The sequence below is a fragment of the Octopus bimaculoides genome, chromosome 4 (assembly GCF_046866305.1).
Source record: "Octopus bimaculoides isolate indiv1 chromosome 4, ASM4686630v1, whole genome shotgun sequence".
In the NCBI taxonomy this organism is placed as follows: Eukaryota; Metazoa; Mollusca; class Cephalopoda; order Octopoda; family Octopodidae; genus Octopus; species Octopus bimaculoides.
In genome coordinates this window covers 132197229-132217422 of record NC_142931.1, presented here as the reverse complement: position 1 = coordinate 132217422, position 20194 = coordinate 132197229, and the positions used below count along the sequence as shown (strand labels likewise).

Below are 20194 nucleotides of genomic sequence, written 5' to 3'. Positions count from 1 at the left end.
CCCTTCTGTGCCACCAAATAATTTCTCCTCTGCCACCACACTGCTCTCACTCCCCTCATGCACTATATTTGCCTCTCCCCTCACACTCTTGCAACCTATCCACCCAAACATCATCACTTTCTTTCATCCTACCCCTGTCTACTATATAATTATTACTGTCATACTGTTCTTCACTCCTTTCTGTACTGTCAGTCATCACTTACCCTTCCCTGTCTCCCCCCCCCCCCAGTGTACATTTATCATCCCTCAACACTAGTTCTTCATTCATTATATTCACCCACTCACTATTTCTAACCATCCATGCAACTTCTACCAATCTAAATTTCTTGTTCTTCTGTTTCCGCTCTCTTCTACTCATTTCATGTCTTGAAGATCCATCTTGACACCTCACCATCACTATTTTATCTCTTTTTCCAACTCCACCCAAATTATTCCCCCCTCTCCTCTATAATGTGAGAAGCTTTGATGTTTCTCTACAGTAAGAAACCTGTTCTGTCCTGGCCCTTGTTTTCACACTCTAACATGTCATCTTTTAAAATAAAACCACATCCATCTCTACCTACAGACCCACTCATTCAAAGAGGATCTTAGTTTTGCAAGATGTAAGGTGACATTACACAAGCTGGTGCCATGTAAAAAGCATTCAGTATACTCTGTAAAGAAGTTCGCATTCAGAAAGGCATCCAACTGTAGAAGACATGTCAAAGCAACCACTGGAGCATGATACAGTTCTTGGATCCTGTCAAACCATCTGACCTAAATCAGCATGGTAGATAGACATTAACAGGCAATGTTGATGGTTCCGGGTTCAGTCCCACTGCGTAGCACCTTGGGCAAGTGTCTTCTACTATAGCCTCGGGCTGACCAAAGCCTTGTGAGTGGATTTGGTAGATGGAAACTGAAAGAAGTGCGTCGTATATATATGTATATATATATGTGTGTGTGTGTATTTGTGTGTCTGTGTTTGTCCCCCCACCATCTCTTGACAACTGATGCTGGTGTGTTTACGTCCCCGTAACTTAGCGGTTCGGCAAAAGAGACTGATAGAATAAGTACTAGGCTTCCAAAGAATAAGTCCTGGGGTCGATTTGCTCAACTAAAGGCGGTGCTCCAGCATGGCCGCAGTCAAATGACTGAAACAAGTAAAGAGTATACATGACAAGCTTTTTCCATTTTATAGCTATGGAATCCACTCACATGGCTTTGGCTGGTGCAAGGTTATAGTAGAAGGCACTTGCCCAAAGTGTTTCACAGTGGGACAGAATCTGAAACTATATGGTTGGGCAAGCAAGCTTCAATAATTGAACTCTAAAAAAATGTTTTACAATTGATTTTGTGCTGCAAATATACAGATGTATGTAGATATATGGTTTTCATGCTTCAGTTGATTAAACATATTTGTTGTATTAGATCAACCATCCATGACAACTGTAATCTGAAGTGTACTAGAATAATGTTATATGCCTTGTCATTGATAGTTATAATCTTTTTCTCTTTGATTATTTCATTTTGGTAAATCTAATTTCACCCGGGGACATGTAAAAAAAAAGAACTAAAATACCACATATTTGTGGAAGATGTCTTTTTAACTTTATTTATTTGTTCATGGATTTATTTTTACTGTGTTTCAGTCAGTTTAGATTTATTGATTAGCTTGTGTTGTATGCCTAGTAAATAGCTTGACATTATTTTGGCTCAACTTATTTTCTGACTGATCTCCAAATTAGATGAAGGAAATTAGTTGGTTTTGGGCAACTAGTATGAATTATCCAACAGAATATGGTCATCAGTTTATACTGAATTAATTCCTTAGTATCCATTGATATTGGTCAAGTAATTAACAGCAGCCTAATTAAATCATTTTGCAAGAGAATCCATTTGGATAGAATTATAAAGTGCCATGAAGAAACTATGACCTCTTACAACTCACCAGTATCTATAGGAATCTAGCACTTTTGGTATCTCTGTAGGGTGTTTTAAAGGTGATTTTGTTGTGATATGTGAAACAAATGTTAGTTGAGGCGAAATGCATCTAACTTTAGTATAAAACTGTGAAAAAATTTTATTCTATGACATGTTGACCAATAAATCTGCACCTTAGTAATTTTGCTCTCTTTCATTAGAATTATGCCCAATACATTAAAAATAGTTGAAAGAAAGAAAGAGGGGAAGAAAGAAGGAGAGAAGGATAGAGAGACAGAAAGGTAGATAGAGATTTGTTACTCTTTTCTTTCTATACAAACTTATCAATGGTTCTTTGTCACTAACCTACTAATTCTTTAGTACAGCGTCACTAGTATACAATACAGAGAAAACAAAATATCAATAATTCAATTAACATTGATGGATTTTTGTAACATGCAGTAAAAAAAAAAAAATCAGCCAACACAGTCTTTAAAAAAATAACTTTATATAACAGTTACTTCATGGACACCTGGAATATATATATATATGTGTGTGTGTGGGTGTGTATATATGCGTGAATTGATTTTAAGGCTTCTGGTCACAAAAGGATAGATATATATACATTCATTCTTATTGTGTTTCTTTATAATTGTTTCACACAGAACAAAACATAAGGCTAAAGGAACAGATAAGTGATCCTAATTTCAAATTGAATTTTTTATCAGTAATGAAATATGAAATCTTAAAAGCAAGGCCTACATGATAGTTTAAACAGAAAAATTTCAAACATTATTTAAAGAGTAAAGATATCACTCTTACTTGGGTTGCAAAGTACTTGTTTTATTTTTTTTGTTTTATTTAAGGGTGGCTCTATCATATAAAGCATTGTGTTTATATACAAACTCATATCATTTAACTACGGTAGTGGTTGAATATATTCTTAAGTCCACTGTTTCATCAATGCAGCAGCTTCCAAGCTTCACCACTAATTCAGTTCTCAACTAAATTGCAAACGGTTGACAGTTTTAAAGAGGACACCTCCTCAACTACACTTTGGCATAAATAGTTTGAGATTTGGTTCAGTAGAAAAAAGTTACATCAAAATATCTGCAACCTCACGGTGGGGGGGGGGGCAGTAAGGCAACTATTAACCTTCAATTAACATAAAATTTTTAATTTTAAATTAAAAGTATACCTTTCTTAAGCTTAAATGACAGAAAAATGCATGAGGAATTCAGAATCACTAGTAGAAAAAGAGTTATGAGGTAAAATGCTACGAAATTTCCTGTCAGTAAGTAAGAGAGTAAGGGAGTAATGCTTCAGCTATAACAATAAAGAATATATTTCTAAAATAAATTTTAAATTTCTAATGCAGCGAGCTCGCAGAAACGTTAGCACGCTGGGTGAAATGCTTAACTGTATTTCATCTGTCTTTACATTTTTGAGTTCAAATTTCGCCAAGGTTGACTTTGACGTACAGATTATTTCATTAATTTTTTTTTAACTAAACACTTTGAAATGTCCAATACCAGTAGAATATGTCACATAGAACAGGGTTTACTCTTAATGTTTTTGAAAAAATTTAGTATTTTAGAAGTGGTATTTCATCTGTCTTTATGTTCTAAGTTCAAATTCCATTGAGGTTAACTTTGCTTTTCATCCATTTCAGATCTATTCAATTAGCAAGATGTTCCCAAGTAGACTGTTCTAAGTTACATGTTTTCAAGGCCATCTTGAGCATGACTTTGTTTTCTTTTTTAGTCTTGTTCAGTAATGTTTAACAATGGCAGTTGTATAATTGTCAAAGTCCTAATCACAATTCTCAAAGAGAAAGAACTCAGGGCATCAACATGACAGCCTCTATGCAGTGTTCTGATGCAGAAAGAGTATTGTAGTCTCCTCTAAATTGCACCATACTGTCTTGAAAATGGTCAGATATATTGGATTATGTAGTCTTAGATATGTGATGCCTGGGAGCATGTAATGTTCATGGCTGCAAAACATTTGATCATAGGTCTGCTCACCTGGGTTCATCTGTGGCTAACCAACAACAATGTAGTGATAAACAATAAAAGTTTTTGGATGACTAATTAACCTCTCAAAGTGTTGATGTTAGTGTTCAGTTTGAGTTGCAATACCACTACATACACTATCAGGTAATCTAGTGTATCAATCAGTTATTATTATTTAAATTTAAATCTGTGCCTCTCACACTTCACCTTCTCTCATCACCTTGCTTAAAATTATCTCTATCTCTCCCTACTCTCTTATAGTTATAGGGGCCTCTTTAAGCTCTTAAGTCTTGCAAGACCACCTCATTAATGCTGGTCCCACGGAAAAAGCACCCAGTACACCCTATAAAAATGTTTAGTATTAGGAAGGGCACCAAACCATAGAAACTATGCTAAAACAGGCATTGGAGCACAACATACATATGTTCCTGAATACCCAGATGTGCAAGGTTATGGGACTGTTTGCTGAAACAATAAAGGCCATGTCATTCAGAAGTTTGTTTAGCAACAATGTAATCTATGTACCTTCTACTAGAGCCTCAAGTTGATCAAAACTTCTCAGTGAAATTTAGTAAATGGAAAGTTTGTTGAAGCTCGTCAGAAGGACCATTTCTGTTCTTCGGAGAAAAACTTAGCCTAACAGAGTTTACAGTTACAAGCATTGAGACTATGCCTTCAGTGTGAGGACAACTGTTTTTTTCCCTTACATCTGTCGCAAAGGTTCAGAAAAGAAAGGTCAGGAAGACTGCCTTTCCTCCTCTGACTTAGTCATAAAACAAGACAAAAAAAAATTTCAAACCTTATTGCATTAAGTATGCTTTTAGGCCATTTTACACATGCAAAGATTCAAATTAATGTGGAGTTGAAGCAATTTTAGTTATTACACAACACAGAGTTTTGGTTAAGGAAAATAAATGTAATAATCAGTTTAAAATGTGTGTGTGTGTGTGTGTGTGTGTGTGTGTGTGTGTGTGTGTGTGTGTGTGTGTGCATATATATCTTTTGTTCACATGGCAGAGACAGACCTTCACTGTAATATAAAAATGTATGGCTGGTGTATCTTGTAACTGCAAGGCTGGAAATTCTGATGCCATGACTATAGTTATGCACTGTTAATGTACCAATGTGTCAGGAGATGAATTTTATAGGCAATTACTTTCATTGATATTATACTAATGTTCTTGCTTGTTGCTAACATAGCAAAATGTCTGTAGATTGTTGAACATCTAAGTACAGGAATTGTATGGATTAAATTATACACTTCACACACACATTTTTTTTTTTTGTATTTGAAGAGGACATAGATTCTCTGAGGGCTAGATAAAAATATGTTGCTTCTTCCGACAATATTTGTTAGTTCGAGGCGGCTTCAGCTACCAAATATCTTAACCACTATTCTATCTACCTGTGCATTGTTCTGTCCTTCCTGTTAATGTCAAATCAGACAAACCAAATAAAACAAAAAACAAACTTTTTGAAAGAACCCAAAAGAATATCTAGCTAGAATATGAAATCACAATACATGCAAGACAAACATTTATCTGCATTTGTATCTGATCAAGTCAAAGCAGACACAAAATGGTAACAGCATTCTTAATTGTCTTAACAGCATGAGATATTAACTGGTTGGATAGAAGACTTAGATAATCATATATTGATTTCTAATTTTGGTACAAGACCACAAATTTATAGAGAATGTGATTGTAATTGATTGATTTGACCCCAGAACGATGAACATCATTGTCAAACCCAGTAGAAGCTGAATACAAAATAGGAAGATTACATAAATACCACATGGCATTTAATGTCATATTCTACTAATTCTGTCATTCCACTGCTCCAATAAATGGTGTAATAAAAGTATAATCAATAATATGTACCCTAAGATTGCATAAACTGAGATTTTCCTGATTGTATTAGCCACTGCATTACTGAGTCATCCATGCCAACCTATTAGAAATCCCTTCATATAATCTGAGTTACTTTGTTCAAGCAAACAAATGTTGGTTACCTCTATCCAATGTCTTTTGATGCAAGCAATCTTAGATATTATTTGTTAGTGTATTTGCTAAGGTAATAAGATGGTACATTTTGTTGAGAAGGAGGAGAAGATGACTTGAAAGCTGGTTATAATCATACCCTCATACCATATTTTTAATGATTTCTCAACTGACTGTTAAAATGATTTATAGAGGGAATTAGGCCTTTTTAAACAAAAGCAAAATAATGTTTATGTTAAAGCTACTGAGTTTCATTATGATATTATTTTGATAACCTCCAATAAAATTAGTATAATTAATTAATTAATTTTACTGTAAGCACCACTGGCTTTATCATTATCATAATATTGGTTGTGTTTGTGAGTTTTTGTAAGACATTTATAAGAAGACGGGGGATAAATTAATGAAAGAAATAAATAGAAGCTGGTTGCAAAAAAGAGAGGTGGTGACTAACATTTCATTGCTGCTTTGAATTTGAATATATATCAAATAAACAAACGGATAGAAGGAAGACAAATATTTTACCAAATTTTAAGGTGTATTTGTATGTCTTTATCTTAAACAAATTTATTGGGATAATGATTTTTTTTTTTTGTCAATTGAAGAACCAAACTACTTTGCTTCAAACGACTGACACTGAACTGGATCCACAATATTTAGCTATTTAAAAAAAAAAAAAAAGGTTCCTGCTGTTCACAGCAGGAGCTTTGTATATTTGAAGAGTGTTTCATTAGTTTACAATGATGAAGTCAGGTATTTGCATAGATACACTATACAAAGACAAAAATTTTCCTGTGGAGACTTTATGATCTATCAGTAAAAATGTAATTAAAATATGGAGTAAAACAGTAAGGGTCCCATAAATAACAGTTACTAAAGTATCATTCATTACTACAAGTAGATAACGAGTTCCAAAAGTAAACAGAGAAGATAAAAGTTGACATTCCAACATATTTCTTTAAATATAAACAGTACAAGTTATGTTGCAATGTGTGTGAAGTAATAGCAGTGTGGTTTGTAATTGTAAGCACAGCAAGGGTATGGTGCTTTACTAGTTAGAAGATTATCCAGATTTTAAACAGACCAAGCCAAACAAAAGATAGATTTATGAAGGCTTTCAATAATTATATAAGTTAGAAGATACACAATCTCAGTATGGCTAGAAAATGAGAGTGGCTGTGTGATGTTTTAAGAGGAAGAAGTCAAGTTGTTGCCACCAGAAGTACAATTTAAAAAGTCAACAATTCTAAGAAGAATGATTCAAGGAGCTGGCTGGGAGTCATTACCAGTTGAAATAACTCATTCAGACTTATCCATAGTTATTATAAAAGCTATTCTAACTAGTTATTCTTGTATTGACAAATATCAAAAGTAGTCAAGAGTCTTAATGATGTCAACAACCTACAGACAGTCGGCATTGCTTTTATATGGGGTCTGATGAAAACAATATACAATTCGGTGTTAGAGAGTTTCAAGTATTTTACTACCAGCCTTCTAAAACATTATAATACACATGAGAGATTATAATCTCTAGTAAGAATTTGTACATGATATGAGAATTATAATGAGTAGTGATACATAATTTCATGTTTGTGTTGCTGAAATGGCAAGGATGCACAGACAACTGGCAGGAGTGGTCAACAAGACCAGTGGTTCTCAACCATTTTTTCCCTTTGGACCCAATTGATTTCTATTTTACTTAAGTGGACTCTCATAACTATTTGATGTTTTAAAAATTCATTCTATAGTTTTATAATTAAATACCATTAGGAATTGTATAAAAAATTGTCAAAATATATTGTGTACTGCAGAAGTATAACCAATTTATTATGCATAAATTTTAACAACAAACGGGAGTGAACATAAAAGACAAAGTTAAAATTTTTAGATGATGTAGCAGATACACCTGGCAACTTCCCAAGAAACTAGACCAACACGTATAACAATACATTGACTCAAATGTTCCCATCAATGACTCAGATGTTCCCAGCATAAAATGTTGCTGGTTAGATCAAGAAAGAAATCATCCATTCACCAAAACATAAATTTGAAAGAGTTGTAAAGTTTGAGTACTATCAGCTTTATAAAGTCTACCAAGAAATGGATAGTGATGCAGCAACATCAATTACAAAACAAGAATTAAAGACTGCTATAAAAAATCTGGAAATAGACAAAACTATGCTGACAAAATTTACTCAGAAATAATTACACACTTAGACTTAGGCATTGTAATGAACGTTACCATTATATCTGAGCAATGTGGTGCAAAGGTTCAGTCCTAGTGTGCAGTATCTTGACAAATGTTTTCTATTATAGCTCAGGTAGATGGAAACTGAAAGAAGTTGATCATGTGTGTGTGTGTGTGTGTGTGTGTGTGTGTGTGTGTGTGCATGTGTGTGTGTGCATGAATATGTTCCCTGTTTTGATATCATATGATGGTTGTAAACGAACATTACCATTATATCTGAGCAATGTGGTCCATGAAAATATGTCCAGCTTTGAGGATATGTAACATTGCTTGGAAACAGGTGAAGGTTGGGAACAGGAAAGGCATCTGGCCATAGAGAATTTGTCTCAACAAATTTTGTCTATCCATGCAAGCATGGAAAAGTAAATGTTTAACTTGAGAGTAGTGTGGTAATCTGGTTTCACAATACTCTTAAGAGAAATGAAAAGAATATAACCAGCAATATCATTACCACCCTGTCATGACATTTCCTTTATCGATAAAGATGTATTGGTTACATGAATCAATAGTCTTGCACCACTCCCTCTCAATGTTTAAGTATCAACAACTAAATTATAGGTGTCACTATTTAATGATCTTTCATGACTGTGTCATATATATATATATATATATATATATATAATGGAATGTGAGTGTTCAGTTTTTGCTGAACAATCTGCACAAATGATATATTTATAGTGATCAAATGTATGCAGAATACATTAGCGTCCTCCTTCCATCAAACTGACATCGTGTGAACAATGCACTGTTTATATGAGATACATTCAAGAAGTATCTGACTTTATTTTTTCCTGTCAAAACTAATGCCACGTGGGTAAAATCCTTGGGGTGGGAGATGGCGTCACCCTTCCTGTGCATGTGGGAAAATTTTCACACGGGTAGGCCATATCAGTTCCTGGCTGTTACACTTAGAGTAGAGATGTGTAGTAGTGTGCACGTGTCAGATTTTCGTTTTCACACAAGATGACAACACATTGAGCAGAGATCATAAACCTATGTCTCATCACTAGTGATGATGGTCTTCATAAAGTTTGGGTCATGGTTTGTGCAGACAACCAAATCTGCAACCCTAGGGACAATGCTTTCTATTTAGAACCAGGCATTACTCTTGTTTTTATTAGTACAGGCCCTAGAGAAATTTCAAGTGCAACATATACTGAACTATATACCTAGGATGACAATGCTATTGCTGTCACACATGCAAGCATTGTACCATAGGCTGACTGACAATGACTCACTCACCAGCAAGCAACAATGACTATCCCATAGAAATATTGCTTATTCGGTGTCACTTACACCACTTCTACCTCAGCTTTTGCTCCTTTAGATTGACACCATGTTACAGTTACCTTGGCTAAGCCAGTGAACACACCTCTCCTCCTCTATCCAATCTTTTTGCCAAGATTTAGTACTACATAATTTAGCAAATTATTTCTCTACAGTTCAAACATTCTGGAATTCTATCTGTACACTTTTTTCTTCTTTTTTTGTCTAGGACAATGGTTCTCAACCAAGGTCCATATAAGATAATGAATAGTAAATTGGGGATCTACAATAGTATTGTAGTGGCGCGAAATTATGGCCGCTATTAAGGAAGTACAATCTATGCATGCGCAAGGTACTTGCCTTCCCGGAAGCCCCTCGAGTGCGCAGGTGTAGTAAAACCAGTACTGAAAGCGCGTCGCGTGCTTTCTAAGCCTGTTTAGCGTGATGCTTTCGACGTGACAACTACTTGCTCTTTTGGCATGCCTCAACGAAGCTCTTAATGTCCAGATGCCAATTACAAGTTAACCAGCGGCTACCAGGCTGAATGACACAGGATTTGTAAAACAAAGCATCACCAAAATAAAACTTATTTTTATTATGTTGTTAATTGTTCTACTGTTTCTTAATAAATAATTTTGTTAAAAGGTGATAGAGAGAGACTAATGTCACTATTGTTACTATCAACCTTTTACAGTATTTTAAGGGCTCCTGATAAAAGTTTGCTTTAGATGTGTTGCAAGAAACAGCTAGATTTCTTTCTTGAAAAACAAAATAGGAATTTTGAAAGAAGTTTCTATAAAACTAGTTTTTAAACATTGAATGGCTATGGGGGTCCACCAGAATAAAATAGTAATGTAAGGGAGTCCGTAGATAAAAAAATGGAAGAGAATCTGTTTTAGGAGGTCAGACAAAAACTCTACCCCCACTGATTTTACTTGTCCAATAGTACCACCAAGACCTTGGAAGCTACACTTCTTTCTCACAGTAATTTTTTAAAAATAACATTACCAATAAGTACCAGCATATGAATGTGTGTCAGTGTGTATGTACTTTCTAAATTTTTATCATTCTAATCTTTATATAACAATCCTTTTCCTTTCTTTCCCACCTTCCATAATTTGATAAGCTTGCTAAACAAATGCCCTGTCCTGTTAAATATTAACCCAGTGGTGACTTTTTACACAATGATACAAGCCATGATAATTTATAAATGAATCTAATGATGAGCTGTAATTTTATGATATAAAATTGCTTTATAACTTACAAGCTAATGGCAATGTTTTATACATTCATAGGAGAAAAAGATTAAATTTTAATATATAATAATTACAGTATAGTTTAACAGAGAAAAAATTTTTAAATACCCTGTTGATCAGTTAACAATAATCTTTATCTTCTTATTGACAGTGGAAATAAATTTTAAAGACAAGCCTAATTAAATTCACACATTCGCACACAAACATCTATGCATGTTCTCACACATAAATACATAAAATATATATATATATATATATATATATATATATATATATATACACATGCAAACACACACACACACACACACACATAGCAAATATCTTGTGAAAGGGCTACTAGGTAATGACAAATAAAGAATGTCAAATGATGAACAAATTATTACCTTCAGCTTGTTGACTTCGGCTATAAGCTTATAGTAGGCTGTAGACTGAGAAAGAGGCAATAATCTGGTGAGAAAATAGATATGTGTACAACCTGTTGCAGATGACAGCTATGTATGATCTGAGGCTTCGAAAAGACTGACGATAAACTTAAGCATATACTATTTAATTGAAAGCAGTTGCTAGTTGTTTAGTTTCCCATGTGACTGTCAGGTCTCAAAAACCACACAGTCATAATCCTGAAGGTTCAGTGGGTTGTGGTCAAACTGCATAATATCTATTGTAGTTAGATTGTCTGAGTGTCACAGTAATCTTCAAAGAGAGAGCCCATATCCAACAGTGACAAGCATAGGGATTTAAAATATATATTCACAAAATAACAAAGCATTTTGCAAGATTTTGTTCCATCTCATTTCTCAAATTGAAAGGCTTGCTGAGTTTTAAAATAAGGTGGGACGTTCATAACTGGTAACACTTTTATCTCAGGTCAGCTTGCTCTAGGCTAAACTGAGACTAAACAACAATAATTATTAAAAAAATTGTGCTCAAAGAATAGAAAACAAAGTTAGCCAGATAGGAATCATATTACACAATTCTCAAAATATATAGCACTTAGTGTATATATATATATATTATATATAAAACATATTGCTAAATGTAGTAATATAGTTATGTGGTAAGCAACACTGCTTCATAAGCATGTGGTTTCTCAGTAGCTTTGCTAAAACATTTAAATTTATTTTCTAGCATAATAATAAAACTGTTTGCCAGTCCTTATCATTGTCCGGGTTTCTCATAAACAGATGTAAAAGTGTTAACAGTCATGATAGGGTACATTGAAATTAAACTGCTATAGAGATACACAGGTATATTCACCTACAAAAATAGAAATATGTAGAGATATATACATGTGTACAAAACAAACACTGACACACCTGCTTGCATAGACACACAAGTATGCACCCATACCACAATCAGTAGACTCATGTACACACACTTATCACCATATATACACAAACGTCCCCACCATATTACACATCAATGTTTCGCTCGGGGTGGAAACAATCCACTCAAACAGTGTCGATATAAAACCGAGTGTGTTGATATTGGTGTGTACCTGGTGGTGGGGTTGCTGGCGCACGACATTGTGGTAGACAATACATAGGTGGTGAAGACGTCGGCGCTGGAACTGGCTGTAGCTGTGTTCTATATGTGTGTGGTCAGCGACCAGACCTGTGAGAGATCTGAAATCTAAGACAATTGCTGTCGCTGGATCGGGCTTATTTATAGGCGAAATAGGGTTCACCGGAAACCCAGAAAAACTCTATCTCACGTGACTTTATCCTAAGGCCACGATTGGACGTAATGCCCCCTTAGCAAGCAGAACATGGGGACAATTGCCGCGCAAATAAGAACCAATCAGGATTGTGGACAGAAGGGTCCAAGGCAACCTAAGGTTAGATGTTAGCAGCTTCGTTATCATTTGTGATTGAATGCCCGAGAGAGAGAGGTTTCACTACATATGTATGTATGTATGTATGTATGTATGTATCGAAAACATAGCTGTTCAAATTATTAACTACTTTGATCTTCGCTAAAACACCAAGAAGTGGCTTCTGGCTGAGAAGAAAGTACAGATTCTAAATTATTTAAATTTATCAGAGTTTCGATAAAGGTTAAATTTGATCTTATCCCCAAATTAGGAATCATACTTTGCAATTTCTTTAGGCATGAAATCACGTAGCCTGAGGTTGCTGTAACAGAGGGATGTCTATATGTTTCCGAATGCTCGGGAGTAACGAAGACAGAATACATCCACAGATGCTGCATAAGGCAGCATCGTACCTGCATTGGAAAATATGCTGGATAACAAAAAAGTAGACCATTAGCCAAACACAGCCACTGACAACAACGATGTTCTCTGGGACATGCCATCACTACTGAGAGAGAGGGGGAGGGAGAGGGAGGGGAGGGAGGGGTGGAGGGGAGGGAGGGGGAGGGAGGGGGAGGGAGGGGGAGGGAGGGGTAGGGAGAGGGAGAGGGAGGGAGAGAGAGAGGGAGAGAGAGAGAGAGGGAAAGAGAGAGAGAGAGAGAGAGAGAGAGAGAGAGAGAGAGATAAAAGCCGACAAGCATGACGTTATCAAAGAGAAGAAGGATGAGAGGTGCATACTCGTTGACATTGTAATACCTTGCGTCAAAGACACAAAGAAGCTGACCGAGTACAGAAACCTGGAGATTGAAATCAATAAAAAGACAAAAATAATAGCCGTGGTCATCGAAGCTCTAAGACTCATGAAGACAGGAAAAGTTCACCAACCGTATCCTGGACAACAGGAACATCTATTCAGTCCAGAAGATCGTACTACAGAGAACAAATGAGAATGCTGGCAATCATGTGATATATTCCCTATAACATTTCGGGCCCGTAGTCTGGACCCGGTTCTACAGCTACGTAAGACAGGAAGCGCAAAAGGAACACAACAACAATGACTTCAATAATAACAATAGTGGTTTCAAATTTTGGCTCAAAGTCAGTAATTGTAAGGGAAGGGGGTAAAACGATTACATCGACTCCAGTACTTGTTTCATCGACTTCGAAAGGATGAAAGGCAAAGTCGGCCTGAGCAGAATTTGAACTCAGAACATTAAGGTGGATGTAATGACACTAAGCAGTTTGTCCGGCGTGCTAATGACTCTGCCAGCTCGCCGCTTTAGTAATAATAGTAATAATGGTTTAAAGTCTTGGCATAAAGCCAATAATTTTAGGGAGCAGAGTAAGCCAATTATATTGACCCTAGTGCTTAACTTGTTTATTTTATCGACTCCAAAATGATGCAAGACAAAGTCGATCTCGACGGAATTCTAACAAGCAATTTTTTAAGACCCCGTAACAATCCTGCAAACAACAAAATGTGAGAAGAGGGGTTCAGTCAATTATATCGACTCCCATTACTTGAGTAAATTTGAATCCAGAGCGTAGAAAAACCAGTAGAAATAATCCAAGGTGCCCGAAGTTCTAATTTCTTATTTGGCCACAACTGAAGCAACAGTAGGACAAATAAAAACACACACACAGACATTTGGTCTTACACAAAACAAAAAAGACATGACAAGCAAGAGCACAAATAAATCGACATGTCTCGATAAGAAGAGGGGTATTTACCACCGATGACTGAATTCACATAACCAAAGTTATCAAAGACATGTTCTCTGCCAACGGGCGATACTGAGAGTAAGTTCATTCATTCGAGCCTCCATTATTCGAGCACTCACCTCTCAACAAATTTACTGAAAGGCCGCACTTTCCGTTCCACACGGTACATGAAGTTGACGAGTGCTTGCTCGAAGAGGACCTTGTTTGTTCTCAGTTATTTCAGTTCCCCCATAAAATTTCTGTCGATATAGCCACCAGGTAAGAGAAAACTGTCAGGCCTTCATGGACAAAAGATGGCGGTTTCAGCTCACAGCAGGATTCGACTTACATTTAACAACCACGGTTCGTCATAAAATCTACAAGTTAAACAATGTTCATACACTAAACGAGTGCATGCAAAACTGTTTCCTCGCTTTGCGTGCATTTCGGACAGATCCGGAGAATATCACCCTCTAACATTATCAGGACAAAGATTTGAGGAAGCTGTTGTAGTGAAACCTCTCTCCGATATTCATTTACAAATGATAACGTGGCGGCTAACATCTAGCTTTCGGCCGCTTGGACCCTTGTGTCCATCACCCTGATTGGTTCTTATTTGCGCAGCATTCATCTCCAGTTCTGTTTCGCGCCAGGGTGCATACCATCCAATCGCGGCCTTCAAATAAGGTCACGTGAGAGAGTTTTTCTACGTTTCCGGCGAGCCCCCTATGTCATATTATATGTTTTTGTGGTCAACCGTGCGACGCGTTTAAAGGAGCCTTCTCTTCGTTCGTCGCCATCTCCTTTGGTTCGCACGGTCGTTTTATTACACTGTCTTAGTTTCTACGCAGAAAGTTCTCTTCAATACACTGCTCACTTCACCTTCATAGACATCCATAGGTCTCCCGAGAATGTCCTCACTCTTGTTTACAACTAACCCTTTATACAACTCGAGGTTAACGTTACACCACCTACATTTCCTGACTGGTAGAGAACTGTAAGTACCAGATGACATTCTAGATGTCAAGCAACCAGTTATTTATTCACTTTGACCTAGGATCCTAGATCCATCAAAAAGACCAACTAATGGAACTTCTTATCCATGAAATCCACCCCTTTTACAAGAAGTAAATGGAGCAAATGCTTCGATCTGGTCAAGTGAAAACTAGAACAGGGTACGATGGTTAAGGTGATAGGTCACAGTTTTTGACTTGTACTTTATTTTATCGACTCCGGGCTGATGAAAGACAAAATTGATCTTAGTGCGATTTGAACCCTGAATGTAAAGAGCCGGAAAAAATATTACATGGAATTTTATCCGAAGCTCTAACAATTCTACCAACCCATCATATTTATTGGTTTCTAACTGACACAAACCCTGAAATTGGGAGGGTACCAGTTGAACACTGGGGTCGATGTAATCGACTCATCCCTATGTCCCATAAGCTGCCCTTGTGGCAAAATTTGAAATAATTATGATAGTAGTACTGGTAAATATTTAAGCAAGTATTAGATTTTAGTACCATTCAGGGATTTCAAGCAGCAGTTTCATTTAGGTGTTTTTCAAGGAACATGAAAATCACATGTTCCAGTTTATAAAGGTAAAAAAAATTATTATTTTGATAATATGGTGTAACTTATTTAATCATTATAAATATATTACAAAAACATAATCAATCCTGGTGTGGTGAAAAGTAAAACGATGTTAGCAAAACCTGAATTCATTAGCACATTGCGGTACCAAACGTTCCTATAGTGCGCATTGTAAAGGCGCGTGGGTTAGTGGTTAGAGCAGGGGTTTTCAAACTGTGGTCCGCGGAACACAGGGGCTCCGTGGACAGCAAATACTTTTTATGGGCAATTTGATTTTATATAAGTATTTTAATCGAAATATTTTAATTGACAATAAACCTATTTGTTAAATACTGTTAAATAAATAAATGTAAAAATGTTATTTTAAGCAAATATTTATGTATAAATTTCATACGCGTTTATAAGGGGGTCCCTAAGGTAAAGCCTGAAATATAAAGGGGTCCGCAAGTCAAAAAGTTTGAAAACCCCTGGGTTAGAGCATTCGGTTCACGGACGTAACGTCATGAGTTCGATACCCGATGGTGCGTTGTGCAAGACACTTTAATTCACGTTGCTTTAATTCAAGTCCACCCAACTGGCAAAATGAGTTGTACATGTAATTCAAAGCGCTAGCCTTGTCACATTCTGAGTCCCCTGAATCTCTCTGAGAACTACGTTAAAGGCATGCGTGTCTGTAGAGTGCTCAGCCATTTGCACGTTAATTCCACAGGCAAGCTGTTTCGTTGACTGGATCAACTGAAATACTCGTCGTTATAACTGACGGAGTGCCAGTGCTTTTTTTTTTTTTTTTTTTTTTGTTATCGTATATATTCTTAAGAATACTTATTTTCTTATGCAAAGCCACGAAACTCGAGATTTTCAAGATAGCTTCAATACTGTATTTGATGTGAACTTATGTCAGTGAGAATCGAAACCGGCTCGTAGGCTCAGCTAATAACGATACACTTTCTTTAAGAACAAGAACTCAAATGTATCGAAAGGAAATCGGATGACGTACCATTATGCTTTTCCAAGGGATCATTTGGATTACTTGTAACATGAATCAACAAAGAAACAATTACGTGACCGCTCTACATGCTAGAAATAACAGCTAAATCTCCTTGAGATCATGTGCAGGGAATATAGTCTTGGGTACCTTTAAAAAGACGGGATATTCATGACTAAAACCAGGACCGGCTTAAGCTAGGGTGTTGTGCTGTCTGTATTATGTACTTTAAAAAATTCCTGAATAAAAATAAATAAATTAGTTAATTTAATATTTATAGAGACCCAGTTGCATATCTAAATGACCACTGCACATAAATCAGCTAACACGGATGTGTAGCGGATATATAAGCCGATCGACATTGATTTGCAAGACACATACCCCATCGGAGAATCGAATTACAGTTATTTTTATCGATCCAAATAATATTTGAAGGACCAACATTATATACATCAGTCAGCATGGTGGAGGAGTCGTAAGCAAAACGAATGAAAGGGATCCGCTAATTATTATTGTACCTGAAGATTGACAATAGACCGGCTAGCTGACGTGTATGAGACATTTAGAAGGTTAATAGCAGAAGACGACGGCTTGATCGCAGTAAATTGCGAGGTGAATTTGAATGGGTGAACCCTTACTCTATAGCTCCGGCTTTCATTCTAAATTAAATTTAAAACACTAAGCTTAAATATTAATTAAACATTACACGAATTCACTAGTATATGCCATTGTTATTTAAGCAGCTAAGATACACAATTTGAATATTCTCTCCTGAAATGCAACTCTAATATAAGTTAAAATTGTTTTTGAGAGCTAATGTTGAAAATGCGACTATCAATTTAAACATAGAGATATGGTTTAAAGAAGAAACTATACTAAAATAATATTTTTTTTGCCTCTTTAAAAATTCTCGGTTTGATTGGAGATGTTTAACATTACGATGTCTAAAATATATTTAAGTAATAATGTGATTTGTTCAACGATCTTATGAGGAAAAATAATTATTAAGCTTAATATGTATTTTGTCGGATTAACAATTATGGATTAAATATTATTTCTCCACACTCAGATTTATGTTTGAGTACTTTATTCTCAGTGTCCCGACATAGCTTCTTTTTGAACTTGTCACCTCCTGGAATAATATTAAGCTTTTTTTTATCTTTTTAATTTTTTTCAATAGTGTTCTCTGCTTTGTCCAGTTTTCTTAGTTTGATTTTGTGAAACAGTAAACACTGTGAAGGCAATAAAACTTACTTATTATAGAAGTTTAATACAACGAAATAGATAAAGAAGATGCCAAGTTTCTTAATATCCGCTGCCTTTGAATTTAATTATTATAATTTGCTTAATCTAACGTGAATTGGATACCGAAAATAGCATAGTGGTGGCGACTCATGTATACTTCATGTGATACACAAGGCATATTTCACTGGCCTTCATGCATTATATATGAAACACATTCTCAATTTTTTTTTCAACTCCTGTGTAACTTGGGACTTATGAAAGGAAAACTCAGAACATATGAAACAAGAACAAATAAAAAAAAGTCTGAAAGCAAGCATAGAGGTTTTGGATAAACTCAGGAAAATGCTTTGGTGGGGGGGGGGGGCAAAGGGAACACCCAGTCATTCATAAAAAGTTGAAGGTTTTGATAATAAGATGTTTAAAACAGGTGACTCCTGCCCTGAAAATACAGAGCCCGCGGTTAAAGTAATTCTTGCTGCCTGGTTTATCTGGAACTGTAGAGGAGGAATCTGATTTGGAAACGATTTATCAAAGTGGATATGTGGTTATATACGTGTGCGCCTATGTCCATGTCTGTACATATATACCATATATGGTGGCATATATATAACACGCACTTTTTGTTCCCCACCAAATATGTCTCAAAAAGAAAAAGACAAAATCACCCCGGGTCGTATATTAGAAGTTGGGCCTCTCATAAGTTAATTTCGTCCCTGAAGCTGAATATGAGCGGCTGAAATTGGGGTGTGTCCAATATGCCATTAAATACGGTCTGCTATTGTGGTCAACCCTCATCTCGCAGTCTTACTGTCATTTTTATTGTCTTTTACAGTCAATGTACCCCTCCTCAATGTACCCCTCTTCAATGTACCCCTCTTCAATTAAAACGGCTCATGTATTATTAATTCCACTTTTTAAACTGAATTATTATTATTATTGTTATTTATTTATTGTTGACGTAGAACACTATTTTCTTTGGATTCTATTAATGTACGACAACAGCAGCAATAAGAATAACATAAACTTTAGTACAATAATAGAACCAATAAATAAAACAATTATAATAGTCAACGAGGGAACCTCAAAGTAGTTGCTCGACCTACAAGAAATAACCGCCACATTTTTCTTCGAATCATATCCTATCGTCTTTAAAAAAGAAAAAAAAAACGAATTAGTCACAGCTGAACGGCTTTGATCGTAGGTCTATCAAAGGAGTAAATAACAACATCTTTCCACTGAGAATACGAATTCAAATTAATAGAATAAATAAAAGTGGAAATACTGTCGATAATTCCGAGCGCAGGAGTGGCTGTGTGGTAAGTAGCATGGTTCCGGGTTCAGTCCCACTGCGTGGCACCTTGGGCAAGTGTCTTCTACTAACGCCTCGGGCTGACCAAAGCCTTGTGAATGGATTTGGTAGATGGAAACTGAAAGAAGCCTGTCGTATATATGTATATATATATATATATGTGTGTGTGTTTGTGTATCTGTGTTTGTCCCCCCACCACCGCTTGACAACCGATGCTGGTGTGTTTACGTCCCCGTAACTTAGCGGTTCGGCAAAAAGAGACCGAAAGAATAAGTCCTGGAGGTCGATTTTCTCGACTAAAGGCGGTGCTCCAGCATGGCCGCAGTCAAATGACTGAAACAAGTAAAAGAGTAAAGATGTGAGAGACTCGACTTAAGTTTGGCGAAAAGTTAAACGAAAAATAAATAGAAAAGAAGAAAAGAAAAAATAAATCGATTTCCAAACAAAAAAAAAGAATATTAACTATAAAACTGAGTAAATTTGAGAACTTACCAATTAGTGTAAGAAAATAAAGAAAGCGAGATAAATTTCAGTGAAATTTGAGAAAAAAATATTCCGTGTTAGCCTTGGATTTCGTTTAAAATTGTAAACATCGATTTGCGAAAGCGAGACATTGATAACTTGTCGTCTGCCTCGTCAAACACACTGAAACCTTAATCTTCGAGCAGACCATAGCAACAGCTAATCAAAATCCTTCTCGTTATTCACTCCGATACATAACTATCGTTTAAAGATGCATCCAAAACAATGTATGTCAATCAATTATAATGATCTATTTTTTTAAATAGAAAAAAAAGAAATTAATTAAAAATATCTGATTAAAATACTAATTAAAAAAATAAGCGATTACACGCATACAGA

General features: G+C 35.8%; 1 protein-coding gene across 2 annotated transcripts in view; it reads right to left on the bottom strand.

Moving 5' to 3' along the window:
* Window positions 1–20016, bottom strand: part of LOC106874677 (solute carrier family 12 member 8) — a 74799-nt gene extending 54783 nt beyond the window's left edge. Inside the window, exon 1 of one of the 2 annotated variants that reach the window (XM_089351489.1) lies at window positions 19826–20016. The gene's annotated coding sequence lies outside the window, so the exon portion shown is untranslated. Of the gene's footprint in view, window positions 1–11070; window positions 11208–19825 lie in introns of those variants that run through there. The other variant, XM_089351490.1, reaches the window with a different exon arrangement.
* Window positions 20017–20194: the final 178 nt, after the last annotated feature.